The sequence below is a fragment of the Manis javanica genome, chromosome 10 (assembly GCF_040802235.1).
Source record: "Manis javanica isolate MJ-LG chromosome 10, MJ_LKY, whole genome shotgun sequence".
NCBI lineage: Eukaryota > Metazoa > Chordata > Mammalia > Pholidota > Manidae > Manis > Manis javanica.
The window spans coordinates 35,932,911-35,954,155 of record NC_133165.1 but is presented as its reverse complement, the minus strand read 5'-3'; the positions used below and the strand labels follow the sequence as shown (position 1 = coordinate 35,954,155).

The following is a 21,245-nucleotide window of genomic DNA, read 5'->3' as shown; positions in this document are numbered from 1 at the left end:
TGCTGCTTTTCATCCTCCAGCCCTAAACAAACGATTTGTTGCAACTTGGGCAATGTAACAAATAAACCCAAAATACAGTAGTCAAAACAGGAAGGATTCCATCTTAAAACCCAATTAGTGAAAAAGTAAGTTTCTTAACAAACAATAACAGCCCACCTTGGGAGCAAAGCAGGCAGCCTTAAGTGATATGCTCCCAGACCAGGAAGCTGCTATCCTGGAAGGAAATCAGAGCAGTGAAGTTTTTGTAAATAACCAGGAAGACTAATAAGAAACTTAGTGTTTCTTCAAAAGTATTTGGGACCACTTAGCAGGTGTATATCATATCCCTAGCCCTTTGTCTCTCAATAGCCTATAAATCTCCTAGACAATGCACCACCCTGGCCTCTCTTGTCCCCTCCTGGCTTGAACCAGGAGTTCTGTCTTTTCACTTTCTCTCTAAATGAAAGCCTCTGCCTTACTCTCCTACCTTGACTGTTGGCAAGTTCATTCTTCCGCTCCGTGAACAAGAACCCTGGCATCACCACCACCTGACGGGGCCGTTCCATTGCTACGTATTTTCCAAGGGACATGAAAGCATCTAGCCACACACAAAAATTGATACACAAAGAGTTACAGTAGCTTTGTAAGAGCCCCAAACTGTAAACAACCCAAATGTCCATCCATGGGTGAATGAATAAGCAAATTGGAGGATAATCATGCAATGGACTATGACTCAGTGATAAAAATGAATGAGTTATTGATACATGCTACAATGTGGATAAATCTCAAAATAATCATTCCAAATGAAAGAAGCCAGACCAAAAAAAAAGAGTATATAAAACTCTAGAAAATGCAGACAAACCTAGTGAGTTGTCTGGGGATGCAGTGGGAGGCTGGAGGAAGGGACCACTGAAGGGCATGAGGAAACTGTTCATTGGAGGTAATGGTGTGTTCATCGCCTTAAGTGTGACGATGATTTCGTGGGTGTATACATACATCATCAGAACGTATAAAATTGTGCATTTTATTCTATTTATTCATTTATTTGTATTTTTTTAATTAAGGTATCATTGATAAACAACCTTATAAAGGTTTCACATGAGCAACATGTGGTTTCAACATTCACCCATATTATCAAGCCTCTCTACCCCACTGCAGTCACTGTCCATCAGCATGGTAAGATGCTTTAAAGTCATTACCTGTCTCCTCCGTGCTGTACTGCCTTCCCAGTGACCTACCTATATTGTAAGTGCTAATTATAATGCCCCTTAATCCCCTTCTCCCTCCCACCCTGCCCACCCTCCCCAGCTGCTTCCTTTTGGTAACCCTTCTTGGAGTCTGTGAGTCTGCTGCTGTTTTGTTCCTTCAGTTTTGCTTTGTTGTCCTACTCCACAAATGAGAGGAATCATTTGGTACTTGTCTTTCTTCCCCTGGCTTATAAAATTGTGCATTTTAGATAATTGCTGGTAATTGAAATTCAATAAAGCTGTAAAAAAGAATCAAATAAATTTGCAAGTTACAGTGGGCAACCAGGGAGGCATGGAATAACGTCCAGGACCAGGGCAGGGAGATTAAATATATGATTGTCTGTTTACTCCCATGCTCACTTACATTTCATTGAGTTGAAATTCCCCTAAAGGCAGAAATGAAGTCCACCTTGCTTGCCCCATGTTCCTAATGCCCAGCTTGTTGCAGGCACTGGGGCAGAGACAAGTGGATTGTCTCAAAAATTTAGAAAGGAGTTGGCCTGACTTGAAGATGTCTGAGGTGAGGGAGGTTGAGGAAACAAAAATAACCCCCATGTTTCCAGCTCAAGTAAATGCTACTGCCCTGCAGTGTATTTGGAAGGGAGAGGAAGGTGAGCTCATACTGGGGGATGCTGAGTTTCCGGTGCTGGGGGACAGTTTAGAGACAGACACACTGGAGTGAAGGACTTGGGAGTCTCCAATGTCTCCCCCAATGGTTCGCAATGTTAGCTACAAATTAGAATGAAAACTGGAAAGTTTCAAACAATTCTGATGCCTGGCCCCACCCCCTAGACCAATAGAATCCCTCGGGAGTCTGCATAGCACTGGAATCTTCCTAGAGATCTGAGGGAGCTCTGACATGCAGCCAGGGCCAATAACTGTCGCTGTGGATGGTAACTGAAGGTGTTGTGGGGAATGAAAGAGAAAGGGGACCTGGGACAGAGCCTCAAGGAACCCAAGCTTTAAAGACAGAAAAGGGAGAGTAGCAAGAGATGGGAGTAGCTACAGAAGGAGTAGCTGGAGAGATAGGAGGAAAATCCAAAGTATGGGTCACAGAAGAACAGGGAAAAGGCCTTCACAGGGCAGGAAGTTGAAACTTCTGTCAGTGTGGTGGCAACATGGAATAAAAGGAAAAATGAAAAGGATCCACTGATTTACTGACAAAATGTTCACTGGTGAACCTAGAGAGAATTGTAGAAGTAGGTAGGAAGTGAAGAATGGAATAAATAACTTGACTTTGAAGTGGAGGAGAGTGTGGCGTAGAGGGCTAGAGAGGTTTAGGCAGGGGCAGATTGGGCTTGCTTAATTGCTAACAGAAAGGAATCAAAACGGAACAAAATAGAATCTAGACATAGACCCTACCTATGTGGCCAGCAGATGTATGAAAAAGGCACAGTTACAATTCTATGATGAGTATCTCTTCAATTAATGCTGCTGGAGCACCTGGATATATGTATAAGGGAAAAAATGATCCCTACTGCACACCACACACAAAAATTAGTTCAAGATGGATCATAGACAAATATGAAAGCTAAAACTGTGAAGAAATTGTAGGAGAATATCTTTATGACTTTGGAGTGGGTAAAACTTATTAATAAAAGTGACATAAAAAGCAATGACAATGAAAGAAAAATTATATATTGGACTTCATAAAAATTTAAAACTTCTGCTTATCGAAAGTCACTTAATTTAAAAGCAAAATTAATCTATGGCAACATGGTGATATAAGTCAGATCAGGGGTTGCAGACTCATTGGGAAAAGTATGAGAGAACTTTCTGGAGTGATGGAAATATTCTGTGTCCTGATGGGAGTAGGGGTCACATTAGTTTGTGAATTTTTCTTTTCTTTTCCTTTCTTTCAGATGTTTACTTTTTTAAAATTGAAATGTATTTGACATTGTGTAAATTTAGGGCATACAACAGGCTGATTTGATACATTTATATATTGTAACATGATTGCTATTGTATTGATAGTTAGCACCTCTGTCACACCACGTAATTATCATTTCTTTTTTTGTGGTTGGAATAATTAAGATCTGGACTCTTAGTTTGATGATTATAATAAAATATTGTCTCTATTCACTATGTTGTGCATTAAATCCCCAGGACCTATTTGTCTAATAGTTGCAAGTTTATCATGCATGCATTTTTCAAAACAAAGATTAAGCTGCATACTTAAGATCTGTGCATTTAATTGCTTTCAATTTATGTCTCAATGAAAGAAGATAGAAAAGAAGGAAAGTAAAAAGGCAAGTCATAGACCTGGAGAAGATACACATATATCTGATAAAGAACTTACATACATATATAGAGAGAGAGCAAGAGAGAGAGAGAATTCCTATAAATCAAAATAATTTTCAAGACCCTATTTTTAAAATGGGCAGAATCTTGAGCCTCACAGAGATGTCCCAATGGTTAATAAGTATATGAGAACATTCTTAACATCATTATTCAGCAGGGGAATGTAAATTAAAACAACAGTGAGACACCCCTCACTTTTGACATCCTGGAAGCATGGCTAAAATGAAAACCGACCAGCAATTCCAAGTGTTCACAGGATGTAGAGAGTACTTTACAGTGTTGTACACTGGAGTAAGTGTAAAACGGTACCACTACTTTGGAAAACTATTTAGCAATTTCTAATAAAATTAAACACACATCTACCCTCTGAAGCAACAGTTTCACTCCTAGGTTTATATCCAAGAGAAATAAGTTCATAGGTCTTCCAGAGGACTTGCATAACAACATTCAATGCAGCTTGGTTCATAAAGCTGCAAACTTGAAACAACTCACACATCCACCAGCAGAAAATAGATAAATGAATTGAGATACATCCATACCATGGAATCCACACAGCTACTAAAAAAAAGAAAGGACTAACCACTGATTCATATAAAAATAAAATGTGGATAAATCTCAGAAACATGTTACTGTGCAAAATAAACCAGGTACACAGGAAGATATACTGCATGACTCTATTTTTAGGAAGCTCAAAAACAGAAAAAAGGAAAAGTGGTGATAGAAATGGAAGGGAATATGCTTTCTTTTCCCCTTCTTCTTTCTTGGTGACTGGAATTAAGATGCAATGGCTGGAGCTTGAACTACCATTTTGGGCCATGAGGTAGATGCTCTATGTTGATGGTGAAGATAGCAGAGAAGCAAGAAGGAAGGATCTTGGGATTCTGATGATTTTTGAAGCCCCACTCTTGACCCTTGACTGCCTTAAACTCTTCAAAGAGAAAAATAAATATCTTTTTTGTTTAATATTCTTATATTTTTGATTTTCTATCACTTGTGATCTAATCTTTTCCTAAGTGATACATCACTAGAGAGGTGAAATCTGCCGAAGAGAGGAAAGGCAGTGAGGACCAAAGATGATGGAAATAGAAAGGTCCACAGACCAAAGGTCATGATGCTGTGAGCCAGAACTAGGGGTTCAGGGTGCTAGGGTCAGAGAGTGGTAGATGCAGAGTGGGATCATCATAGGCAATAACATGGCCCAGGGATGGATGGGAGTTGTGAGCAGAAATAAATTAGACGTGAAGGTGACAAAGAAGCCAAAGGCTGTCCAGGCTGTCCCTGGGCAGAAAGAGGCACTGACACTGGGCCAGAGAAGGAGTATGCAAACTAGAGGCCATCATATCTGTCATCCACGTGCTGCCTTGCCAGCCCCTGCTGGAACATTTCAGGGGAGCCACTGCCTTCAGGCTAAACCTTGAGCCCCTGGGCTTGTCATTCAAGGCCTCCATAGCCCACTGTGTTTGCTCTCTAACCCATTAGACAATTTGTGAACATATGAGAGCTGTTGGGGGCACAGAGTGGGGGTGGACCTGAGCACACATTCACCAGGCAGGCTTTGGAGCAAGCCAGAGGAAAGGTATGGAAGGCCCACAGTGCCGGCTAGCAGGTGAGACAGATCAGGTCAGGCTTGGGCGTGGCACAGCGGGCAGTGCAGGTAGGGGGCTGCAGAGGATGGCCCACCCAGTGATTCACACAGCTGAGGTGAGGGGGCAGATCAGGAGAGTCGCTGGTAGACATACCTGAATTCCCAGGGGAGAAAGTGCCAGCCTGAGCAGGCCTGGGCCAAGGGAGTGGGAGCTCAGCATGGACCTTTGTCCTGGTGGGGAAACTGAGGCAGAAGCCTAGACCTGTGGACCAGGCTGCACAGCAGGTAAAGGGAAAGGGCAATACCTAGGCCCCTGGGAAAAGTCAGCTGGCTAGGGAGGTAGTGGGAGTCTTAGAGCTAAAGGACCCAGTTCCTAGCTACCTGGGTGGGGAAGGTGCTGGGGGCAAATTTCCCTTGCTAAGCAGGTTCTGGGCGGTAGATGCTATGCTGGGTTCTGTACCAGGGTACAGAGGAGGGTCTTGGCTGGACACTGGAGGCACATCTAGGAGATACACCCAAAGGGATTAACAGAAGTGACTTTAAGGGAAGGAGAGTTTACAGAAAGAGTTGCAGGGGGGAAGGGACCCAAGTAGGTGCTGAGGCCTCACATGGCAGATCGGGGAGCTGTGACCAGCCTGCCTCCAGGCCCAGAGGAGCACAGGAAGGGAAGGTGTTACAGGGTGCAGAGAGAGCTCTGCAGTAGGGTCCACGCAGTAGGGTCACCCCACTTCACCCCAGTAGCCGAGACCTTAGAGGGACAGCCTCTGGCAGTGCTATGACCAGGAATGACCAGCTGGGGATAAACAACCTAATTTCTCTCTCTTTGTGCACCCCTTCTGTGAGTACCTCATATGTAGGATGCAGCCAGCATCCTTTGAGGTGGTGATTTTTAGTCCATTTTATGGAGAAGAAAAATGAAGGTTCCCAGTGAGGGGACTGGCCACTAGTCACCACACAGTTGAAGTGGCCAAGGTGCAGGCCTGGGACCAAGCCTCCTAGGTGTTCTTTGGATAAAGGACACAGAAGGCAGCCTGGGTGGTGGAGGGACAATGGTTAAGGCTGGCTTCGAGGACATGGAGCTTGCCACCAAGCAAGGTGGGTCCCTCAGGATGGCAACATCAGCCCCTCCTGCCTCTGAGCTTGTGCCTAGACCCTCATCTGGCCCCCCTTTGTGGCCCCCCTTGTAGCCATGGCTGGAATGCGGCCTGTGCTAACAGATTGGGTGTCTCCGACGCACCTGTGGCTGCCGCTAAGTGGCTTCCTGGCAGCAAGTCAAGGGTCACCTCATTGCTGCTCTGCTCAAACTGCGTTGCTCTCTTCCAGGGGTGTCCCACATCTGCTGCGATCGAGTGTGTTTAGCTTCAGCTCCAAGATCCAGCCCCTCCCTAGTGACTTTTTTGAGGGAGGCAGCCCCTTGGGGCAGGTGGACCACTGGCCAGAGGTCGCCCTGGGCCCTAATTAGAGCAGGAGCTGGCAAGCCTCACCACCACGTTCACAGTGTGCCACGTGAGGAGCCACTGTGTTCTGGGCTCCTGTGTTCCATCCTCTCATTCTGGCCTGAGGTGTCCAGGGCCCAGGCTCTGGGCAAGCCCTTGCTCTCAGAATTTTTCTTACTCTACTTGCAGAGTGTATCATTGAGGCCCATTTGGGGCCTGGGGACTGGGTGAGCCTGTGTCTGAGTCAGCGTCCAAGACTCAATGCCCTAGTCACTGTGGCCACCAATGCAGAGAATGGTCACAGGAGTCAGACCAGTACAGTTCTAGGGCCAACACCACAACCTAAGCTGAGTGACCTTGGACAAGTCACTTCCCGTGCTGGGGCTCAGTCTTCTTTGATAACTGGTGAGGAGAACCGAGTGCATTCTAAGACTTCAGCAATCCCTGAGATGTTTGAATCCCGGTGTGCGTGTCATTGCAAGGCGGGTCTGCGCTGCTCTCCCCACTCTCCTTGGCTGGCGCTGTGCCGGACCTTCAGATATGGCCCAGCCAGGAGGGGTAGGCAAGTTTAGTAAAGGGTGACAAGTGCTACTAGAAGGTAGGGCAGAAGATGAATAAGTGAGGATGAGGTGGAGGTCAGGAAAGGCTTCTCGGAGTGACAGTGGAGCTGCTCCGGGAGGCCAAACAGGAATATCGTGGGTAGAAAGGAGGCTGATGAGCGAGCATTCCAGATGGAGGGACCAGCACATGGAAGAGGGAAGGGTACTGTGTGTTGGGGAAACAGATGTGGTTCTCAGTGGTCAGAGCAGAGGGTGCGTGGTGGGGTGGGGTGGCGGGGGAGAAACAGGAAGTCAGCTGTAAAAGTGGGGGACTGGGGACCAGGGGGTGAGGAGTTGAGTGAAGCTTAGCAGAATGGCATATCACCCTAGAAACCAGGAGGGGATGGCTAAACAGGGAAGGGATTGGAGCAGAGTCTCTCCAGATGTGGCCAGAGACCACCTGCTTCAAATCGCCTGAAGAGTTGCTAAAATGCAAATTCCAGGCTTGCAGGGCCACAGCCCCTGCCGAGCTGGCGGCAGAGGAGTCTGAAGGAAGCTGGACATAGCCCCAGCTCAGCTATAGTCAGGGCCTGGGGCAGTCATGGGGCCATTCGCAGAGGGCATCTGAAGCTCAGGGTGATCCAGGCAGGTGGCCCCTGGGGGGGTCCACACCATGCCCCACCCATGCCAGGCTCCTGGCTCAGGACACAGGTGGGCACTCTGGATGTTTCCCAGCTGTCAGAGGGCCCACTTATTTCCATCTCTCCTTTCCAAGCAAGCCTCTGGGATCCCAGGTTGGGGGCCAGTGGGTGGAGCCCTATCCAGCCAACACTTGCTCTTTGTCTGCATCTCAGCAGAAGAAGGTGCTGGGTTGGTGTCCAGGCTGGGGCAGTAGCGCCAGCCTCTCATCTGGCCCTGGAGACGCCCCCTACTGCTCCAGGGCTCCACTGAGAGGTCAGGATGGCTGCAGGGGCAAGGAGCTGGCACAGGGGTTGGGAAGGCCTCGGGAATAAACAGTTTTTCTACTGCTCACCAGCAGAGGCTCAGTGGTTGCCCGGAGATGTGGATGGGCTGTGTTGGGCCAAACCCCAGGCCCAGATGGACCAGGGTGGGAACCTCGTGCTGCTCCAGACAGCTAGGGGCTCAGTGAGCTCGTACCCGGGAGTGAGACGTTGCCCATCGCCAAGGCTCCAGATTTGAAACCATCCCAGCTCAGTGAGGGCTGGGGGGCTCAGGAGGCCAGGAGAAGGGTGGGGCTCAGGGACAGGACCCAGGGAAGGTCTGGGGGCTCTGAGAGGGGCTTGTGTCCTAAGCCCAGGCATCGGCCAAGGCCTGCCCTGAGTTGAGCTCCCTTGGTGCCTGGCACCAGTCAGAGCCCGGGGGTGCCTGGCCTCTCCCAAAGCCTTCCTTGTCAGGCAGCGGGCAGGGCAGGCCAGGGGCTGGGCGCGGCCACTCATATCTTCCCCGTTACTTCACTCATTTGCTCTCACTGATCCCTTGTTTATCTCTCTGGGAATGCAGCCGCCGTGGAAGCTGGGGCCAAGGGAAAGGCCAGAGCATGGGCCGCCTGCTTCTCTCACCTGTGTCTCTGGGGACAGCCTTGCAGGGAGGGGCTAGCTCTGAAAACCAAACAGGGACCCCAAAGACCAGGTTCTGGATGGACCCCCACTACTGATGGGCTGTGTGACCAAGCCAAGAACTGCCTGTCTCTGGGCCTTACTTTCTCCATCTGTGAGTGGAGGTTGTTCTAAATGACTTTAAAAGAGCTTATTGTTATGAGCAGTAAACCTACCGTGTCATAAAGATTGACCCCATGCCCACCCCTGCTCTCACCCGAGGCTGGAGTGCCTCTGTGAATTTCCATCTGGATTTCACTTTAGAGGGGAGGTGGGGTACAGGGGGTGTCCCCAGGGGGCAGGGTTAGCAGCATAGGAAGTCAGGGTCACCATGGGTCTGGGTGAGAGCCTAGCAGAGCCAGTGTCTGAAAATGTCCTTTAGAAACTGGTCAGAGGGATATGCCAGGCTGCTACTACACCTTCCCATTGAGTGGGGCCCATCAACGATCCCTGGGGCCTTGGGCTGGCTAATCCCCATCCCCAGGGAATTGCTGTCTCAGCTGGGGATGGGGACTGGGCCTTCAAGCAGGCCATTCCCAGCCCTTGCCTTAGACAATAATGTCCAATGACAACCCTGCCAACAAAGAGCTTCCAGGCCCCTGGTCAGATGTGGAAGGTGAGGCCCAGAGAAGCTGATAGAGTTGCTCAGGGTACACAGTTATGGGTGGCGGAGCTGGGATCCAGTCAGAGCTGTCTGACCCAGAAGCTTACCCACCACCTATCTGGACCATGGTTGCCTAGAAAACCCTCTTCCTGAGACCCTCCAGGAAGGTCCTTTCTGGGCTCAGCAAACCAAGAGGGTGTGAATTCCGGTTGGGTATGAGGGCCAGGGCCTCCATGCACTCTGGTCTTTCCCTCAACGACTTGGTTTTCCAGTCTGTGAAATGGGGTGCGTGCATTCAACTCTGGGCCTGTTTCTGCCCTCCATCCTGGAGCCCTGAGAAGGAATGAGGTCATATTTGTCTAGGGACTGGAACATCTTGGACGACGGAGAAAGCTCAGCAAAGACAAGGCCTTATTGTCCCTCCTTTTCTGGCCCCCTGCCAGCTCCCACCCCAGTCACCAGACAAGGCCAGCCCTGCCTGCAGGCCCTAGAGACCACCATGTGCCAACAGGGGGTGACTCAGTGCCCCTCCCTTCACATTGGTCAACAATGCCCAGAATCCCACCATCAAAGCTTCATCGGGATGCCACAGAGCAGAAGGCAAGGAGAGAAGCAAAGGCTCTGGGGGTCCCGGCTTGGGGATGTCCCACTCAGGGCATTACAGTGGGCTTGACTGGGGGCTGGGCAAAAATAGATAGTGAGATGAGCCACACATGCACTGGCTTTTCAGCAGCCTTTGTGAGAGGCTCTTATAAGAATTTGCTCCATGGATGTTCACAGCACCCTTGAGAGGGCCACTGATGTCACCACCCCTATGTCACAGAGATAGAACTTGCCCGGCCCACCACTCTAGTAGATGTGGATGGAAAAGGGAATTTGGAGTCTGTGTTGTTCTAAGGAATTCCACAGAGAGGATCCAGGGTGTGCAGGTGGTGGCTGGACTCGGGGACAGAGAAGGGGCAGGCCTGGAGTTCACAGTAATGGGGGTCCCAACAGAGATGTGGGCTCCCCCACATTGAGTCTAGGGTCCAGGCTACAGTCCTTGCCACAGAATGAAGAGGTTGGGGCAAATCAGTTCCTTCCCCGCTGGGGACTGGGCAGGTTCCTCAGCCTCTGGCACTGCGAAGCCAGGATAAAGGATGCTTGGACGATTTCAGTGCTTTGAAACACCTAATGGGGCCCCACATGGGCAGGGCCTCTTCTGGCCCCTCTCTCTGGCCTCCCTGCAGCTCTGAGGCCCATGGAGCTCTGTCAGCAATTAGCCAGGCAAAGACAAATAACAGCTCAAGTTAACACATCCAAAAGTAAACTCTTGGTTTCCTCCCCAACCTGCTCCTCCCTGTGTCTTCCCCGTCTCAGGAAATGGCACCATCGTCCGCCCAGTTGCTCAGGCCAGAAAACTGGGAGGCATCCTTGGATCCTCCTGTTCCTCACCACCCGCATCGGTCCATTGCCAAGACTTGTCAATTCTACCTCCAAAATAAATCCCAAATCCATTTCTCTCTGTTCCTGCTGCCACCACTGCGGCCAAGCCACCACCCACTCCCCCTGGCCATGGTGCCAGCCTCCTCTCTGCCCCCCTCTGGCTCCCTCCCCCAAAAGAGCCAGAGGAATCCACTTAAAACATAAATCAGATCCACATTCTCCCCTCCACCCCAACTTGAACTCACCTCCTTCCAGCAGCTTCCTGTTGCATTGGGAACAACACTGACACCCCCTCAATGGCCATGAGGTCCCTCGTGACCTGGTGCTATCTCACCTCTTTCACCTCTCCCTGCACTGTCTTCTCTTCACATCTGTGCCTTTGCCCATGCTGTTCCCTCTGCCTGGAAGCTCTTCCCTGCAGTTCTTCATCCAGCAGGTCCTTTCTGGTCCTTCAGGTCTTGGATTGTATCTCACTTTTTTTATCCCACTAGGTCTCCCTTGTTTATCTCCTTTAGAGGAACTTGCCTCAATTTATAATTATCTATTTATCCTCTATCTCTGGCAGAAAACTATAAGATCATGAGAGTTGAGCCATGTCAGCCTTGCTCTCTACCATGTTCCTGGTAGGCACTTAAATCTCTGCTGAATTAATTAACAGCTGCACACTGGCGGCAGCTTCAATTCTTTCTCACTGAATGCTGTCATCTCAAGCTCCTGATGAGGGAGGTAGTATCAGCGCTCCCACTTTTCAGATATGGAAACTGAGGCTCAGAAGTTAGGAATAACCACCCCATATCATTCAGGATATGGCAGAGCCAGGTTCAGAACCCAGGTCAGGCAAATCTGAGGTCTTACCCAACTGCTCAGCTGTCTCAGTGACATACTGTAATGGACACCATTGCTATGTGCCATCAAGCCTGAGAAGTCATTGACTGATGGATGCACCATTGTTTTATGGCCCATGAGGAAAGGTAAAAACGCTGACAAACTATGACATGCCACCCCAACTCAAAGACTTGAAAACAGGGCTGAGTGGGCATTTATGTAAGACAGTATTTGGGGAACAAACACCATTCAGTCCTTAGGACCCAAGGGACAAACTCATAGATGGATTTTTCAGCAGTGCTAAGGATTATTCTGCAGCCACCCGGGAGCACAGAGAAGCCCCACCCTTGGCCCTGGAGAGTTCAAGGTTGAATAAGGACAATCCAGTGTGATGACTGTTCTGGCTGCAGTGGAGAAGCAGACTGAGAGGGGGTGGGGAGAGTGCCAGGCACGGGGAAGAGCCCGTACAAAGGCCCAAACACACCTTCCCTCCTGGGAAATGGCGGGCTGCTCACTGTGGCTAGAGCAGGCCAGGGACATCTGGCCTGGATGGTGATGGTCCTTCCAGGGCTGATGAAGGAGTTCAGAGGCTTCTTAATGCAGGGCAGGGAACCCATGAAGTCAGTAGGCAGTGGAGTGACAAGGCCACCTTTGTAAGTTAGAAGGATGGAGTGAGGGGTGACAGGAAGGGTGAAGGCAGGGTGGAGGCCTGGGGACATCTGGGGAGATGCTGTCAAGGATCCCCAGTCATCCTCGGGCTGGACTGTGCAGACGGCCTGAGTCACATGCTCACTGTATGGGGCTCCCCTGGTGAGGCTAGGCCCACTGGGGAGGGGCAAGGGGTGCAGGCTGGGCAGGGGGCAGCCTTCCTGCCATGGCCTGGGAATACCTGGGCCAGCTGAGGCCCTGCCAGAGGCTGGTGAAAGGCCCACTTACCATGACAGATGGGGTCCTGTTGGGCTGGGCGATTAAGCAAGATGGAGTGCCAGGGCAGTGCTATAAATATCTTGGCCACTGACCCGCCCAAGAATGTAGATGTTGCTGTTGAACAAGCAGGAGAAAATGTTCAGTTCAGATGGGATGGGGTTTTTTTGTTTTAAAAACATGTTCTTCCCTCCATGAAGACCAAGTTGGGCAGCACTGAAACTGGGTGTCTAAGAGCTGGCTGTGCGTCCCATCAAGGGTTCAAGCAAAGGCTTGCGAAATCCATGTTTGGGGGCAACTCACTGGAAGAGTCAGCCTGTACCCCACTTGCAGCTTTGTCCCTTCTCAGAGGGGTGCCTGGGTGAGGGAATGCTCTAACTATCCAATTTGGGGACACACAGCTCAGTCAGAGGTTGGGGTACCACTGGAGCATAGAGGCATCTCCCCAACTCTGGGCTGCTCCCCAAAGCTTTCGGTCCTGTTTTGGGTACACTGGACTGGTGTCATGTGCTGGGGCTGATGGTCAAGTTGCTTTTCACGGTCAGACATGGGGAGGCCTGGCTTTCCGTCAGGTCATAGAAAAGGGAGTCTGGGAGGCCCTCAGAGGTACATCTGGACACCCACCTTAACACCCTCTGTATATCTCAGAGCAGCAATGAATGCCACCTAATCACCTCATATGGTCTGAACCACAAGGTTGCAGGAGGAAAGGCCGGGGAAGCAAGGGCCAGCTGAGCCCATTCAGTGTACCTGCAGCTGAGGTGTCCTGCAGCTCTGTATACCTCCTGCCCAGAGAGGCCACCTGTGCAGAGGACTTGGAGCAACCCAGAAGCCCTCAGTCAAGCCCTGGGAGAAATAGACCCACTCAGAAAAAGCACCAGGACACTGGACATAGGAGGGGTTGTGGGGAGGCCCAGGCTGGCAAATGGAATGGAGACACTTCAGCCCAGGGTGAGCTAGACCCGCAGGAAACCTCAGGACCACAGAAGGGGCAACGGCCAGGGTGCCTTATGGTGCTGGGGTCCTGCTCTGTGTGTTCAGGAGGAAGCGCTCTGAACTGGAAAGGACACACCCTCCCTAGGGAAGGGAAAGAAAAAAGGGGTGTATATGTGGGGAGCAGATGGGTGGGGGCATGAACATCAAGCAAGTTCTTGTCTCCTGGCCAAACGAAGCCCACTACTGGGGTCCAGGCTAAGGGGACGGGTCAAGGAGCACACAGGACTATTTGAGGGTGTTGTTGAAGAGTCACCTTTGTGACTAATTTGGCAAACCATTTATTGAAGGCCTGCAATGTGCCAGGCACTGTGCTTAGCTCTGGCTGGAGTCTCCAGGCATGGAGGTAGGGCAGGGGAGCCAACCCACTGGAACAAGGGACCAGCCAAGCTCCAGACAGAGCCTGGTACAGAATTCAAGTTCTAGGTGAAAGTTCTGGGACCAGCGGCAGGCCCAGGCAGACCCTGGGGTTTGGGGTTAGACTGGCTGTAAGGGCATGGAGAGCAGTGTGGGGCTTGGTAAGTGGGAGCAGACCTGAGAAGCCCAAGGCGGGGCTCAGCACTGCTTCCGTGGAGACCCTGAGGAGGTAGAGGTGGCTTGTGCCAACCTGGGCAGGTGAACTTGGAGAACAGAGCTGAACTTGCAGGTGAAGGAGAAGACAGGACCCTGTGTCTTTGCCTGGAACAGTGAGGTGGGCATGGACCTTGGGCATGGCACTCATCCTTCAGGGCCTGCAGACAGGGCTCAGAACAGGTGCAGATGCAACGTACTGCCTGGGCTGGAGAGGGGCCCCAGGTGAGGCGTGGCAGGGCATCAGGAGCTGGAGAAGAGCAGCAGGGTGAGCTGGGCCCTGGGTTCCCTCTGGGCCAGTCGGGGTTGGCCTCAGGCCTCATTGCCTGGGGTCTGGCAGGGCCCTTGGCTGCCACACTCTGGAGTGAGGTGACCACCCAGAGAGGCCCAGGCTGTGCAGACAGATGGGGCCCTGGCCTGTGCCCAGCCACCAGCTGCCTCTTCCCAATGGGTGTGCACATGCCTCAAAGCAACTCCCCATGAGAGTACTTTTGCAGGAGACCATTGGGGTGCATGAAGCCAAGAGAAGTATCTGTGCAAATCCAAGGGTATGTAAGTGCAAACCAGGGATCTAGCGCAGAACCAAGGGTGTGCATGTCCTCCGAGGGTGCGGCCTGTGAGCAGCCAAGGGCTGCCAGGAGATTCCAGGCACCTGCAACGCGGCAGCAGTGTGATGGTGTCCATTTCAGCCTTCAAAGATGATTTATAATGCTGGTCAGTGTGGCTTCATCCCCCATCCCAAGGTCCCTCTTAAGGGAATGCCCCCACACCACCCATCCCAAGACCAAAAAGATTCATCTCTTGCCCTGTGATTTCTTCTATTGCTCAGAAAATTATAAAGCCCTCAGGAAATTTAAGAAAAGCTAAGGGAGTTAAGGAAAGTTATAAATGCTTTTACAGAAGGTACGAAAGACTTCAATATTTCCTCCTAGCTACTGTAAGATTTTATTACTTATTTATATAAGTTTTAACTCTGTCATCTGCCTGGAGATAATTTTAGTGCTAAATATAGTCTTAGCTAATTTCCTCCCACCCTGAGTTAATGACCACTTAATTCATTTTATAATACTTGCTTTACCATATATTGCATTTTTATATATGATTGGTTCTTATATATATAATTGCTGCTTTGTATTCTATTCCAATGGTGCATGCTTCTGATCTCACTCTACTACCACACTGTTAAATTATTGTTCTTTTAGAACACACTTATTGAAGTCTTTATAGCACAGTAGTTAAGAATATGGCCTTAGAAGTCAAACTGACTAGGATTTATACAGGAACTTTGCCATCTAATAAATGTGTGACCTTGGGCAAGTCACCTCACAGTTCCTCATCTGTAAAATGGAGTATTTTACAGAGATAAAACATCAGCCTTATCACTGTGGATTGCTGTCCACTGCCACCTTTTACATTCAACATGGTACTAGAGGGCCGAGCCATTGAAATAAGGCAAGAAAAAGAAATAAAAGATATGATTATTGGAAAAACAAGCCATAAAACAAAGCCTCAGTGGGCACCCTAACCCTCATCCCTGACACAGACAGACTTGGACCCCAGGCATAGGTAGTACTGGACACCCAGGCCTTCCCTCCATTCTTGCCAGGCAGAGACTTCCCCCAAAAGTTACTACATAGCACAGAAGAAAATGCAAGTTTCCCAGGGAGGAGAAACAGGCCTGAGAGAGAAGACAGGAATGTCCTCTAGCTGAAATCCTTTCACATAGAAATATGAGGTGGGAATGGCTCTAGAGACGCCCCCAATGACAGCCTCACATAGGGCCATAGTGAGCATGTGGTGAGATGATGCCAGTGAGACATGCAGCACAGTGTCCGGCACACAGCAGATGCACAGTAAGTGCCACATTATTACCTATATGAAGAAGGTCTTTTTCCATTTATTCTCTCCTATTGTCTTGAATTTCTAAAAAATTGTCACCTTTGTGTTTTTTCCAGATAAAATATAGGATCCTTTGCTGGTCTTCTGAGAAAAGATGCTTCCTTCCAACCCCTGCCCCACCCTACCATTTCAATAGGTGCTACATCAACATATAAATGATCCTGTGGGGGAGGTGGGATTCATCCAGGTACAGGATGAAGATGGCAGCAGGGATGGGAAGGATGGCCTGTGCGACCCAGAGAAATGGAAGTTAATGTTATAGAGAGATGGAGGGTCCAGGACAGGATCTAGGTGGCAGTGCACGGTAGAGGTGAGTGGAGAGGTCAGCCAGTTCTAAAGAATGTGGGGCCAGTGGTAGAGCTGACTCCAGGGAGTAGAGTGCAGGGATTGTGAACAGACTGTGAAGGAGTAATGGCTCCAGGAGGGCTGGGCGGGCTCCCAGTGGGGGTGACACGAGCACAGGAAGTGAAGGCCACTGCCAAGGGAGGTATGACCTTCTGGGGGCTGAGCCCATGTCCTGTGGTCGGGTCCTGGCCCAGGATTCAGGTCTGCCGTGGCCACTGTGTGACCCTGGGCAAGCTGCTGAGACCCTCTCTGGGCCTCAGAGCCCCTTTGTCAAATGAGGGCCCTTTTGTGTACAGTGCTGCAAACCTCTCCCCTGGGCTGAAGGGGTCTCCCGGCCCGCCAAGCCACTCTTTCTTCCCCAGACACCCTAGGCCCGCTTTCCTTCCCTATTTCTCTGCTTGGTCCTCAATGTTCTCCTGGTCGCTGAACAGGGGAAGCACTCAGGTGTCTGGACTCCACCCCTTCCCTGCGCACACCTCTGTGTGCACTTCTGGGGTAGCGTCCCTCCTCCTCTTGGCCCCCCACCAGCTCTGCTTCTCATTAATGCATGAGTCCAGCCAACCTCACAGTCCCTCCTCTGCACTGGTCCTCTCCCAGACCCTGGAAACGCAAAGGGAGATAAGCCAGGAACCCACCCACCTGGAGCTCACAGGTGGGTGACCTGTGTATAACCAGACTCTCTTTTTATGCTAATTCATTCTAACAATGGTTTTCAGTGACTGCCATGTGCCTGGTGGTAGGCTCCCAGACACCACAACTGCAGCTGGGGGGCTTCCAGACTTGAGGTCAGAGAGCCAAGAGATCATGATTCTTGTGATTTGCGCTCATCTAGTTCCATCATCCCAAAGCGGGGCCCCAGACCAGCCCTGGAAATGAGGAAAAGCTTCCTGGGGGAGGTGATGTTTGAGCTAGTTGGTAGATGAGCAGATGTTAGCCAGTCACGGCTCCAGCTAGAGGGAGACAAGGCAGAGAGGGTTCCAGGGAGAGGCTTACCAAGTTCTGGCTGAGAGGGGAGCACAGGACTCTCAGGTGTGTCCTGGATGGCTGGAGCAGAGTTGGGACAAGAGAGCCCCAGGTGAGATGGTTGCAGTAGCAGGAGACAGACAATACAGGGCCTTGTGGGCTGAGGAAGGATTTCTTCCCTTATCCTTCAAGTGGTGAGAAGTTATTGGTGGGTTTTAGGCAAGCAACATGATTAGACCAGCATTCTTAAAAAATCAAGGTGGATTAGAGGCAGGAGTAGATGAGGGTAGTCGAGTTGGAAAGCCATACCAGTAGATTGGATGAAAAGTGATGGCAGCTTGGACCAGGGTTCGATGGTGGGAAGGAGGGGGGCAACTTGGGGGTGGGGTAAGAGGTGAGGGGTGATGAGACATAGGGAGGTGGTGAGGGTGGAGATGAGGGTGGAGGTGGGGGTAACAAGACAGCGCTGGGGTGGTGATGGGCATGGCAGTGGGGTAGCAACTGAGAAGTGGCCAAATAAGAGAGATGCTCACAAGGTGAGATTTCTGGGATATGGTGATGGGTTGACCTGGGATGGAAGGAAGAGGAATGCATGGAAAATGACTTGGTTTGAGCAACAGGGCCAGTGTGATTTGCTGAGCAGTGAGCACTTCAGAGGGAGCAGTCTGACAGAAGAGGGGGAGTCTGGGTAGACTTCTGTGACCAGGTGCTGAGGGGCACTGGCACCGAGACAGCACTGCCAGTCTGGGCCAAGGATGGCTGAGTGGGGTCTTAGGAAACTGGAAAGAGAGGGTCTGGGGAGTAGGGGGTCCACAGCATTGAACGCTGCTGATGCCCGTGGGGCTCAGCCAGATCACAAGGTCACCGTTGACCTCGGAGAGGCTAGTTGGGCTGTTTGGGCACCCTTGGGGGCAGGAGCCAGACAAGATTGGGCTGAGGAGGGAGACGGGAGGTAAGGAGTACAAACAACTGTACAGACAGCTTTTTGGAGAGTTTGGCTGTGACAGGGAGGTGAGACATAAGGGGCAGCCAGAGGTGGCAGTGGGTTCAAGGAGGGTTTTCTTTTTATTTTAAGTGCCAATGAGAAGGGACAGATAAAAAGGCTGTAAACCTAAAAGTGGTGGGCAGGCTGAGAGATCGGGCAGGTAGAAGGCAGGGGGCAGGTAGAGGTGGCTTCTCTTCTGTATGGAGGGGGGGTACAGAGTGGGCAGACGGCCAGAGGCTCAGCGGTGGGAGGACAGTCCCATAGAACCAGCTCAGGCTGAGGACAAGGGCTCAGAGCTTGGGAACAGTGAAGGATTTCTGTGTGACAGCTCAGTGACTGAGGAAAGCCCAGAACTGGCATGGGGCTGGGGTCAGAGGTCCCTGTGGGCTGGGGCCAGGTCTGAGTGTAGAGTTAGGGTCAAGGTTCAATCTGGGATCTGAGATGGCTCTGTCCAAAGTAGAGAGCTGATGGTTAAGACAAGGGCAGAGTTCCTCACCCCTAGGGTCCATCCCGAGCTCAGGGTGTAATTCTAGAGCCATTGAGGTCAAAGGAGGTCTCCCAAGTGATCAAACTCTCAGTTTCTGACCTGCTCCAGCTCCTGTCCAAGAACCATTCCACCCCAAGGGGCACTGCCGGCCCAGACCCACTCTTCCTTCCTTCAGGGCAGAAGGGCCCCCAGCCCAGCCCACCCTCCCCACAGCTGGGTGCAAGCCGAATCCTGCCCTGCCCAGTCCAGGGTGAGAATTCCGGCCACACGTCTCTGTGATGTGGTCACGTTGGAAAAATGTTAATCAAATATTCTCCTCTGTGTTTCCTTTCTTTCCCAGGCTGGATTCCTAGAAGACAGGAATTTATGGTGTGAGAGCTCCAGCCCCCACAGCCCTGAAGCCAAGGTCAACAGCACGAGGCGGGCAGCGCTGCCAAGCGAGGAGAAGAGCAGCAACTTTGGGAGCCGGCTGCACAGAAAACCAAAGTACACGCATTTTAAATATCCCTTCTCTCCCTCATGTTCCCAAACTGGGGCTCAAACAAGGTCCTCCAGACTGGCCCAGAAAGGTCCCTTGTCTGGGAACAGTGCCCCGCTTGGAAACAGGGCCTGTGAAGCTGCCAGGGGCTCCCTTGGGCCTGTGGAGCGTCTGAAAGTGGCCCCATTACTGAGACCCTAGCATGGCAGCCGCCATCTGGCCTGAGGGAGGGGGCTGTCGGGCAGGCTGCCCCATGCCTCCCTCCTTCTAGCCAACCAAGGGCAGCTGACATGGAGGGAGGTGAGCAGGGCTTTGTCACAAAGCCCCCAAGGTGGGAGCTGATTTGTCCACTCTCCTCTCTTCCTTTTGGGGTCCAGGGTCTTGACTGCCTGCAAAGGGTAGATGCCCTGTACCCTGGGACCGGGGCTCCCTGTCACAGGTCCGGGACAAACAGAGAACAGGCCTTGTTCCAGCCTCCTAGGGTAGCCGAGGAGAGGAAAGGTAGGGCTTGGAGACCAACCTGATTCAAACCCTGATAACTTGGTGCTGGGCAGACAGCCCCACCCCAGCCAGGACCACTTTCAGGTGTAACTAAACGTTTGCACATCACCCACGCACCTGATGCTCACTGCCCAATAGGGTGCTGGGCACCTGGAGAAGAACAAGGCAGCCTCCTGTCCCGGAGACATGCCTCCAAGTGGGGGTGGAGGGAAGGCTGACATGGCAGCAGTAGGTGACCATCTTGTGAGAGACTGTGGGTGCTCCCAGGAGAGACTGACCATCCTGGGATGGGGGAAGGACATTGGTCAGAGAAAGCATCCGAAGAAGGTGTCCCAAGGGGTAGCCAGAGTTCAACAGGCAGACATGTAGTGGGAGGGGGGCTTGCAGGGAACATTCCAGCTAAGTCCTCAGCATGTGCAAAGGCCCAGAATGTTTATACCTTGGTAAGACTTTTCATATAAATAAATTCTCAAATCCAAAAAATAAAAAGGCCTCTGGCAAACCACATGTCTGAGTTTCTTGCTCGGAAAATGAGGTCCTGCTCTGCCCTGGAGACCAGGGACCAGTGGAGAGTGTGACCTGACACAGCCCTCAGGGTCCTGCCAGTGCCACCCAGCGACCCCAACTGTGCCACACCTTGCACCCCCAAGGGGTCCACCTTTTTTGTGTCCATGTGCTCACCCCTGCCTGACACTGCCTGCTTCCTCCCCCCCACCTCTGTCCCCCCATCTCCTTCCCCACCCAACCTTCACCCGGTCCTACTGCTCTGTGGGAGGGGATGGAGGTGCTCCCCTGGGGCCCCATGTCTCCCTGGGGGCCTGAAATAGAGGGAATCGGAATATCCATTTTTCTGTTTTCTATTTTCATTCTCTTTCTGGCTCCCAAGCCCAGAGGTTACATATATGTGGTTCCTTTCAGTGCCCCCTCCTCCCCACCCACTAACATGGGCAACTTTCTTTTCCTTGTATTCGTGTGTGTTCTTGCAAAACATGGACAACAAGTGGCTGCCCCATGGGCACAGGGCTATCCTCATGGGGATCGCATGTCTTGGAGTGAGATAGAGGTGATGGCTGCCCAGCCCTGAGAATGCACTAAAAGCCGCTGGACTGGTTGTAACATTGCAAAATAGTTGATGTTCTGTTATGTGAAGCTTATGTCAATTTTTTAAAATGTGTATCACTGGGGGGATTTTTATTGACACAGTGGAACTGGGCTATGGGCTGCGTTGCTTTCTTCCTTTTTTCACTCACCTGAACAACATCATCTTTTCTCCCCTGGCTTGCTGCTTCAAGCTGTGGTGTGGTGCCCAGAGTGGGCGCGGCCACATTTTGTAATTACACCCCAGTGACAGGCACCCAGGGGACCCCTCTTCCTGCCACCATAAATAATGCTGCATGACGTCCCCTGTGGGCCTGGGTGGGAGTGCCTTGAGGAGATAGCGGGGAGAGCGGGGTCTTAAGGTATGCACGCACTTGATCTAGTGAAGCCCTGTGAGAAGGTTCTCCAGGGGGCCGCGCCTGCCCACATCCCTCCCAAAAACCAC

General features: G+C 51.2%; 1 long non-coding RNA gene across 1 annotated transcript in view; it reads left to right on the top strand.

The window, feature by feature from the left end:
* Positions 1-20,199, top strand: part of LOC140844057 (uncharacterized) — a 31,215-nt gene extending 11,016 nt beyond the window's left edge. Inside the window, exon 3 of the long non-coding RNA XR_012122203.1 lies at positions 19,064-20,199. This is a non-coding gene — a long non-coding RNA (uncharacterized lncRNA). The remainder of the gene's footprint in view (positions 1-19,063) is intronic.
* The last annotated feature ends 1,046 nt before the right edge of the window (positions 20,200-21,245 follow it).